The sequence below is a fragment of the Zingiber officinale genome, chromosome 11A (assembly GCF_018446385.1).
Source record: "Zingiber officinale cultivar Zhangliang chromosome 11A, Zo_v1.1, whole genome shotgun sequence".
Lineage (NCBI taxonomy): Eukaryota > Viridiplantae > Streptophyta > Magnoliopsida > Zingiberales > Zingiberaceae > Zingiber > Zingiber officinale.
In genome coordinates this window covers 25,805,017-25,814,408 of record NC_056006.1, presented here as the reverse complement: position 1 = coordinate 25,814,408, position 9,392 = coordinate 25,805,017, and positions in this window count along the sequence as shown.

The window sequence follows — 9,392 nt, the reverse complement described above, 5'->3', positions numbered from 1 at the left end:
CTGGTTTCTTTCTTCGTCATCAGGTCTTCATACAAGGAAAGCTTCCGGTGACTCTACTTTTTCCCAATCCGCTTTAGGTTTCTCGGATTGGTATTCGATAGACATTATTCTTCATCAGCACGGTGGGTTTCTTTTTTCCGGATCTTCATTGTGTCCAACTTCTCAGACAGGATCAAATTTGGCGCCGTCTATGGGAATCTCACCTGAATCTGAGACTACATGATGGAAGATGCCGGGAAATCAAACCTACTTACTATCAGTCGGGAGGATTTGGATTTTCTCATCAACTCCCATGTCCAGAAAGCCTTGTAGCAACAACAACAACAACTTCAAGCTCATACTGGAGCTACTCTGCCGACAGCTCATAATCCGGCAATATCGACTACTGAGCAGCGGAAAGGAAAGGTACTAGAAGAAGAGGAACATGCATATTTTCCTCCAACTGCTGTTTCTCCGACAAGGCGTCCTCGAGCCTTCCTTCGTGCTCCTATGCAGCAAGGGGGTAGAAGACCTGTGTTCCAAGAATCCTCTGGTGAAGCACCCGATAAAGAAAAGCGTAAGATCAAAATGATAACTAGTGATAGCTCACCTGAGAAGGTCATCTCCCCATTTTCTCAAAGTATATTGGATGATCCGCTTCCCAAGCGGTATCAAAATCTGCAAATCAGGGAATATACTAGAACAACAGATCCAGAAGATCATCTGCTGAAATTTGAAAACGTAGCATTATTACAACAATTCTCTGATGGAGTGAAGTGTCGGATGTTTCTTACTACCCTCGGAGGAGCAGCGCAGCGTTGGTTCAAGAGGTTACCAGAAAAATCTATCCGGAAGTTCAAGGACTTCAAGAAAGTCTTTCTGCACCATTTCTCTAGCAATAAGAGGTATCATAAGACTCCTTGGAGCTTGTTTTCAATCAAACAGTCGTCTAAAGAATCTATCCGAGCATACATCAAAAGGTTCAATCAGGTAGCTATTGATGTGCCTAATGCTACTACTGAGATATTAGTAAGTGCTTTCTCTCAATGTCTGAATGATAATGATTTCTTTAAAGATCTGGTAAGAAATCCCCCTGTTAATTTTGATTCCTTGATTGAGCGGGCTACTGAGTTTATTAATGTAGAAGAAGCTCAAGCTGCTCGTAGAAAGGAGAGTATCACCTCTTCTCCTACCCAAGTTATAGAGAAAGCTCTAGCTCCTGCGCCTCCACCAAGAGGTCCTAGAATAACTCATGCACCCCATCGACAACTCGAGTATCGCCCACAAGCTGTACAACATGTGGAGATACAGCCAGAGGCACCCAGGAGGTGGTGCACTTATCATAAAACTAGCAGTCATCATGCTGAAGACTGTTTTGTTTTAAGAAATAGACGGGTCAATAGAGAGCGATATCAGAGGCAGAACTACTATCGGCAACAATACCCCAGACAGCAAAGTCCACCCAAATTGGAATATCGTCCGGTCGAGACTCGGCAGGAGGCGATACCAGTCCCGGCTGGTACTAGTCAAGTATCAGAAAAAGCACCTTCTGAAATTGTGATGACTCGACAGGAAGAAAACAGAAACAATGCTGCTCAAGGCAATATCAATATGATTGCGGGCGGACCCACTGATGGGGATTCTAATAGAGCCAGAAAAGCGCATGCCCGAAGATTGGAGATTCATGCAGTAGGATGCAGCATGGAACGAGCAGCTAGCCCTGAAATAAGTTTCGGACCCAGAGATCTTGAGGGGGTAGAAATACCTCATGATGATGCTCTGATCATCAAAGCTATGATAGCCAACTACGCCATTGCTCGTACCTTCATAGACACGGGTAGCTCCGTCAATATTATATTCAAGAATGCTTTTGATCAGCTACAAATTGAGCCAAATGAACTTCAACAAATTGTTACTCCTCTGTATGGATTCACAGGCAATGAGGTACAACCTTTAGGTCAAATAAAGTTGGCCATTTCACTAGGGGAAGAACCTCTGATGAGAACCAGAAGATCTTATTTTATGGTGGTAGACGCTCCATCCTCTTACAATGTGATATTGGGTCGACCTGCCCTAAACGAGTTTAGGGCAGTCGTTTCTACTTTTTGTCAGAAGATCAAATTTCTTGTGGATGATCAAGTTGGAGAAGTACGGGGTGATCAGAAGACAGCCCAAAAATGTTATGTAGAGATAATTCGAGCTGAAGCTAACATCGCCCGAAAGATACAAAGAATGGAAGTTAACGCCATTAGGGAAAAGCAGCCCGCCCTGGTTTATGAAGAGAAGGAAGAAATTCAGATCCAGGCCGGTCGGCCTGAAGCTACTACATATATCGCGGCCGATCTTAAGCCTTCTCTAAAGGCTGCATTAGTACAATGTTTGAAAGAGAATAATGATGTCTTTGCATGGACTCCCAAAGAAGTCTCGGGCGTTTCTCCCACCATCATGGAACATTCCTTGCATGTCTTCCCAGATGCCCGCCCGGTCATGCAAAGAAAAAGAAGTTTTAGTGCAGAACAAAATCAAATCATCAAAGAAGAGATTACCAAACTTATGGAGGCAGGATACATTAGAGAAGTACAGTTCCCATGCTGGTTGGCTAATGTGGTGTTAGTCTCTAAATCAGGAAATAAATGGCGAGTCTGCATTGACTTCCGGGATCTCAACAAAGCTTACCCGAAGGATTATTATCCATTATCCAGGATTGATCAGCTTGTTGACTCCACCGCCGGATGCGAATATATCTCTATGTTGGATGCTTATCAAGGTTATCATCAAGTTCCTTTGGCCAAAGAGGATCAAGAAAAGGTCAGTTTTATAACATCTGAAGGTACTTATTGCTATAATGTTATTCCCTTTGGATTAAAAAATGCAGGAGCAACTTATCAAAGGCTTATGAATAAGGTTTTCCAGAAGCAGATTGGTAGAAATATGGAAGTATATGTTGATGACATCTTAATTAAATCTCTTTAAGTTGCTGATCTATGCAGGGATATAGAGGAAACTTGCAAGACTCTAAGACAATATGGGCTCAAGCTGAATCCCAGCAAATGTTTATTCGGCGCGAAGGGAGGAAAATTCCTGGGATATATGGTGTCCGAACGGGGGATAGAGGCCAACCCAAGCAAGGTCAAGGCATTACAGAACATGGAGCCACCACGCAACATGAGGGAAGCTCAAAGATTGACAGGCCTAATCACAGCTTTGTCTAGATTTATTTCTAGATCGGCTGATCGTAGTTTTCACTTCTTTAAAATACTCAGAAAGGCTAATAAGTTTCAATGGAATGAGGAGTGTGATAAGGCTTTCCAAGAATTGAAAGATTATTTGGCCACTCTCCCTGTGTTGGCTAAACCTATAGTAGGAGAAACTCTGTGGGTGTACTTGTCGGCTAATGAGAACGTCGTAGGCTCTGTACTAGTTAGACAAGAGGGAAAGGAGCAACAACCTGTATATTTTTCTAGCCATTTATTAAAAGGAGCTGAGTGTAGATACAATACATTAGAAAAATTGGCTTATGCACTAGCACTGACTGCTCGAAGGTTGCGCCCATATTTCTTAGCACATGAGATTATTGTATTAACTAACAGCACTCTTGGGCGAGTATTACTCAACCCAAAGGCATCGGGACGGCTGATTAAGTGGACAACTGAACTTGGGGAATATGACATCCAGTATCAACCTCGCTCGACCATCAAGGCACAAGCTCTGGCAGACTTCATCATAGAAGTTCAAGGCCCCGAGGAAGAAAACACCTGGAAGGTTTATGTAGATGGTTCTTCAACTAGACAAGGTAGCGGAATTGGTGTTCTTCTTATATCACCAAGGGAAGACAGATTGCAACTCTCTATCAGGTTGAACTATAGAGCTACCAACAACGAAGTAGAATATGAAGCCTTAATAGCCGATTTGCAAGCTGCTCGGCATATAGGGGTAGCCCGAGTCCTTATTTATTCCAATTCTCAATTAGCAGCTCAACAACTATCAGGTAATTTTGAAATCAATAATGATAGGCTTAAGTTATATGCTGAAGCGTTTGATAAATTGAAGTCTCAGTTTCAAGAAGTAAATATACAAAAGGTTCCCAGATCTGAAAATCAAGTAGCAGATGAATTGGCTAAATTGGCTTCTGCTATAGTACCGCGGAGTTTAGACAAACCCGTGGAACAAACTCTGTTAGTATCTTGTATTGAAAGACATGCTGAAGCAGAGATTCAAAGCGATTGGAGGGCTCAGATCATATTATACTTGCAGCAAGGTATTCTTCCTAGTGATGTAGAACAGGCGAGAGTATTTAAGAAGAGGGTCGCTCAATACACTATGGTGGGAGAACAGTTATATAAAAGGGCTTTTTCCAGACCTTTGCTTAAATGTATTGGCACAGAAGACATACAGTTTATTTTACGAGAAGTTCATCAAGGTTCGAATGGTAGTCATATAGGGGGAAGATCTTTGGCTCGTAAAATTCTGTTAGCCGGATATTTTTGGCCCACTTTACATGAAGATGCTAACAAGCTGGTGAGAACTTGTGTTTCTTGTCAAAAGCATCAAAATATCTCACATCATCCTACACAGTTATTGAGAACCTCTATAGTTGCATGTCCCTTTGATCAGTGGGGCATGGACATAGTAGGACCGTTTCCTATGGTAGCTGCACAGAGAAAATTCTTATTGGTAGCAGTGGATTATTTTTCTAAATGGGTGGAGGCAGAACCACTTGCTCGAATTCCTGAAGATGCAGTTATTAAATTTTTATGGAAAAATATAATCTGCAGGTTTGGCATTCCTCATAAATTGGTCTCTGATAATGGAAGGCAATTCCAAGGGGATAAGATTTTAGACTGGTGCGACAGTTACGACATTATTCAGGCCTTCACCTCTGTAGCTTACCCACAAAGCAATGGCCAAGCAGAGGTAACTAATAGGGAGATTATTAGAGGTCTAAAAACCAAATTGGATCATGTTGGAGGTAGCTGGGTAGACAAATTACCCAGTGTTCTTTGGGCTTACCGTACTACACCTCGAGAAGCTACAGGAATCACGCCTTTTCAGTTAGTTTATGGAGGAGAAGCAATAATTCCCATCGAAGTGGGGGTAGAGTCTGATAGATGGCGATTATATGATGAGGACAACGAAGGTCGACGACTTATGGAGCTAGATTTGATAGAGGAAATAAGAGATAAAGCTACTACCCGTCTTGTATCATATCGACAGCGGATGAGGCAAAACTATAACAAGAGAGTGATACCCAGATTTTTCCAAGTAGGGGATTTGGTATGGAAACGAATTAAACCTGTTGGGGATGTCAGTAAGCTGGCACCACAATGGGGAGGACCTTACAAAGTGGTAGAAAAGCTCGCATCAGGTTCATATTATCTTCAAGATGTTGAAGGGAGAATTTTGGAACGCCCTTGGAGCGCTAATCATTTACAGCCTTATCGAACCTGACCAGATCACACTATTTAAGAAAATGTTCACAATTATTTGAAGTCCTTGGGGAACTGAGGACAAATATACCTACAGTTTATGTACCCTATTTCTTTTAATAAAAACCAGGCAAGACAAATATCATCACTGGAAATAAGTATGGTTCATACAGATTGACAGATATCAAGAGAATCTTCATTTTCTATTTTGGGCAATCAATAGGAGGAAATCCTAACCGGCCTATGTAGCTCCCCGCAAGGTCAAGAAAAACTGTAAAGAGGTTAGTACCAAAGTCATATTTTCTGCATAGAGTAAAAGTCGATCGGGAAATTCTATGAAGTAACTCAGTCGAGTCTTCATGGGAGGAACCGGAGACTCTAAACTATTCCAAAGCAAAAGTCGATCGGGAAATTCTATGAAATAACTCGGTCGGGTCTTCATAGGAGGAACCGGAGACTCTAAACTATTCCAGAGAAAAACTCGATCGGGAAATTCTATGAAGTAACTCGGTCGGGTCTTCATAGGAGGAACCGGAGACTCTAAACTATTCCAGAGAAAAAGTCGATCGGGAAATTCTTTGAAGTAAATCGGTCGGGTCTTCATAGGAGGAACCGGAGACTCTAAACTATTCCAGAGAAAAAGTCGATCGGGAAATTCTATGAAGTAACTCGGTCGGGTCTTCATAGGAGGAACCGGAGACTCTAAACTATTCCAGAGAAAAAGTCGATCGGGAAATTCTATGAAGTAACTCGGTCGGGTCTTCATAGGAGGAACCGGAGACTCTAAACTATTTCAGAGCAAAAGTTGATCAGGAAATCCTATGAAGTAACTCGGTCGGGTCTTCATAGGAGGAACCGGAGACTCTAAACTATTTCAGAGCAAAAGTCGATCGGGAAATTCTATGAAGTAACTCGGTCGGGTCTTCATAGGAGGAACCGGAGACTCTAAACTATTCCAGAGCAAAAGTCGATCGGGAAATTCTATGAAGTAACTCGGTCGGGTCCTCATAAGAGGAACTGGAGACTCTAAACTATTCCAGAGCAAAAGTCGATCGAAAAATTCTATGAAATAACTCGGTCGGGTCTTCATAGGAGGAACCGGAGACTCTAAACTATTCCAGAGCAAAAGTCGATCGGGAAATTCTATGAAGTAACTCGGTCGGGTCTTCATAGGAGGAACCAGAGACTCTAAATTATTCCAGAGCAAAAGTCGATCTGGAAATTCTATGAAGTAACTCGGTCGGGTCTTCATAGGAGGAACCGGAGACTCTAAACTATTCCAGAGAAAAAGTCGATCGGAAATTCTATGAAGTAACTCGATCGGGTCTTCATAAAAGGAACTGGAGACTCTAAACTATCTTTGAGCAAAAGGAATGATTGTCTGCAACTCGAACGGGTCTTCTAAACCATCACAAATCACAAGTAAGAGATCTTATAATTTCAAGACCTAATCAACCGAGATTATGTGGACATGAGGCTGGAATTCAAAAGGGATGCTATACATATGATGCATTATTCATTTGGAGGCCTATCCATTTAGAAGTCTTTATTTAAAATTCGCCTGGAATAGTATATTCAGCTCGGAACTCAAGAATCTTACACCGCTTTCTATCCAGAGATCAGTTGAAATTATGCATTCTTTTGGAATTATGAAATATACCAGATGTGATCCGCAGAAGAATTCATCGGGACAGGGCTTAACTTCATGAGACAAACCAGGAATTCTCGAATAAAGTTTATACTCAACAATCAAAAATATTTCAGAAGGGATATTCTCAAATCAGCATGATGAAGAAGCAAGTAAGTATCAAAATTTTCTTATACACTGCAAGTACTTAATTACACAAGCTTTAATTATACTTGTTTTTTCATTAGCAGCTCCTATAGTACAAGTCATTTATAAATAATCTCTTTAAACATTCGAAAAGGGGCCTTTTAAATCCGTGGGCAGCTCTTCATTAAGCCTGCGGCGATTTATAAAAGAAAGGGGAGGTTCTTGGGGTAAATAACCACCCTCTCTTAATTGTTGAAGAACTCCCGATACAGAATGGTTTAGAGCACCTACTATCCTACGAACAAATTCCCGAGCAAAGGCTGAAGACTTCAAATAAGCCTGACGCCATTCCTCCCACCGGTTCTTCTCTTGCTCCTTGTAACTTTGAAAATCAGCTTGTAGCTTGGCATTCTGATCTTTCAAAGCATTCTTCTCTGATTTAAGCTGCTCCAATTCCTTTTGAAGCAATGACAATTCAACCTCTTGAGCTTTCCTTTGCTCTTGTTCCTGTAGGAGAGTGAAATCATGAGAGGCTAAGTCCTGAGCTTGGTCATAAAGACAGGCATTATGGAGCTTCTCTACTTTCTCTAAAATAAGGCTTTTTTGAGAAGCATTTGAAAGAGCTTTCTCTTTCAAAGCAATTTCTAGTCGAAGACCAGAGTGTAACCTCTCCACCTGTAATTCTAACGTCCTCCTAGCAAGCTCTTTGTCTTTCAACAGTTGTTGACATTCCTCCAATTCTTGCTTCAATGTTCCTAATTGTTGATTTTGCAAGGCCACCTTCTCTTGCAGCTGAGCCCTATCACTACTAGAAGAAGGCGAAGCAGCCTTCAATGTCTCCAGTTGAGCTTTCAACTTATTATTTTCATGATCTTTAGCTGTAAGTAGTTGATCGATATGTAGACTTGTGGCGAGAAACTAAACAAGAAGATAATGTAAGTTAAAGATGAAGTTACAAAGCTAATAATACATAACTAGGAATACTTACAGCCACTGCCTGACGACTATGGCGATCCGCTCGATGTGGAAGACTAAGGCCTCGTAGTTGTTCATAACCCTGCATCCAAGATTCGGCCAATAAACCTTGCAGTTGCAAAGTGCCATAGCCAGGAGGACTAGAAGGCTGTCCCAATTGAGAAGGTAAGCCCGCAGACAGTTTAAATAAAGGAGGGGGAATAGAGGAAGCCAGAGACGGAGAAGAAGAGGAGGCAATAGAAGGAAAAGGGATAGTAGAAGCAGGAGGAGCAGGGTAGGAACTAGATGGAATAGAAGGTAGCAGTGTAGGAGGGGTTGTTGAAATTGTGGAAACACTAACAGCTGAAGGGCTGACACTGGGAGAAGATCTTCGGCAAGGTGTTCGTTTTGCTCGAGACCTATAAGCCAAGGGAGGCAAGGCCAATGCCAAGGATGTAGAAGGCACAGGAGGAATAACGGCCATCTCAGAGGCAGAAGCAGGAGGAGCTGAAATAATAGAAGAAGAAGAGATAAGTAGACCAGGCCTCATCATCAGAAGAGCAGGATTGGAGATGATATTGGTGGGAGTCATCGGTGCCTTACCTCTCTCAAAAGAAATAGGCGCCGGAACAAGAGGAGCTTGCACAAAAGTACCAAATAAATCGCCAATGGGAGAGTCCTTGGTGAGATTTGGCTTTTTAACTAAGGTAACAAAAGGCTCTTCTTCCTCCTCTTCCATGAGTGCGACACCCTCTGCTCGTCATTCTTCTTCGGAAAGCAAGCCCAAAATAGAGGGATTAGGATCGGATCGGCGAGCCAACAACCATTTCTCTCCAAGATTATTGATAAAGGACTTGATCATAGCAGAATTCCTGTACATAAAAGCCGGAAGAATAGCATCGGCTGAAAGACAGAGGATAAACATCATTATCATAGAGATATGCCAATCAGCAAAGGTGAAGTAAAATAATTATACTCACTAAATGAACTATCCAAAGGAGTGTCAATGTTGCCTATCCCGAAGGGAAACATTAAGCCCTCTTCAATTAGATGTGGCAAACTGAATTTCTCTCCTCGCAGTTTAGGTAAAGCAAAAGCAACAGAGGGATCGTTAAGAAGATCATGGATGTCCGGAAGTGGAGGTAAATCATGTATCCATTGGATAGGAAACGGAGGGGGAGAAGGGAGACGCATGTAGAAAAATTTACGATACCATTCACCTTGAGGAGGAATGCGGTTAAATAGAATGGTCTTGGGAC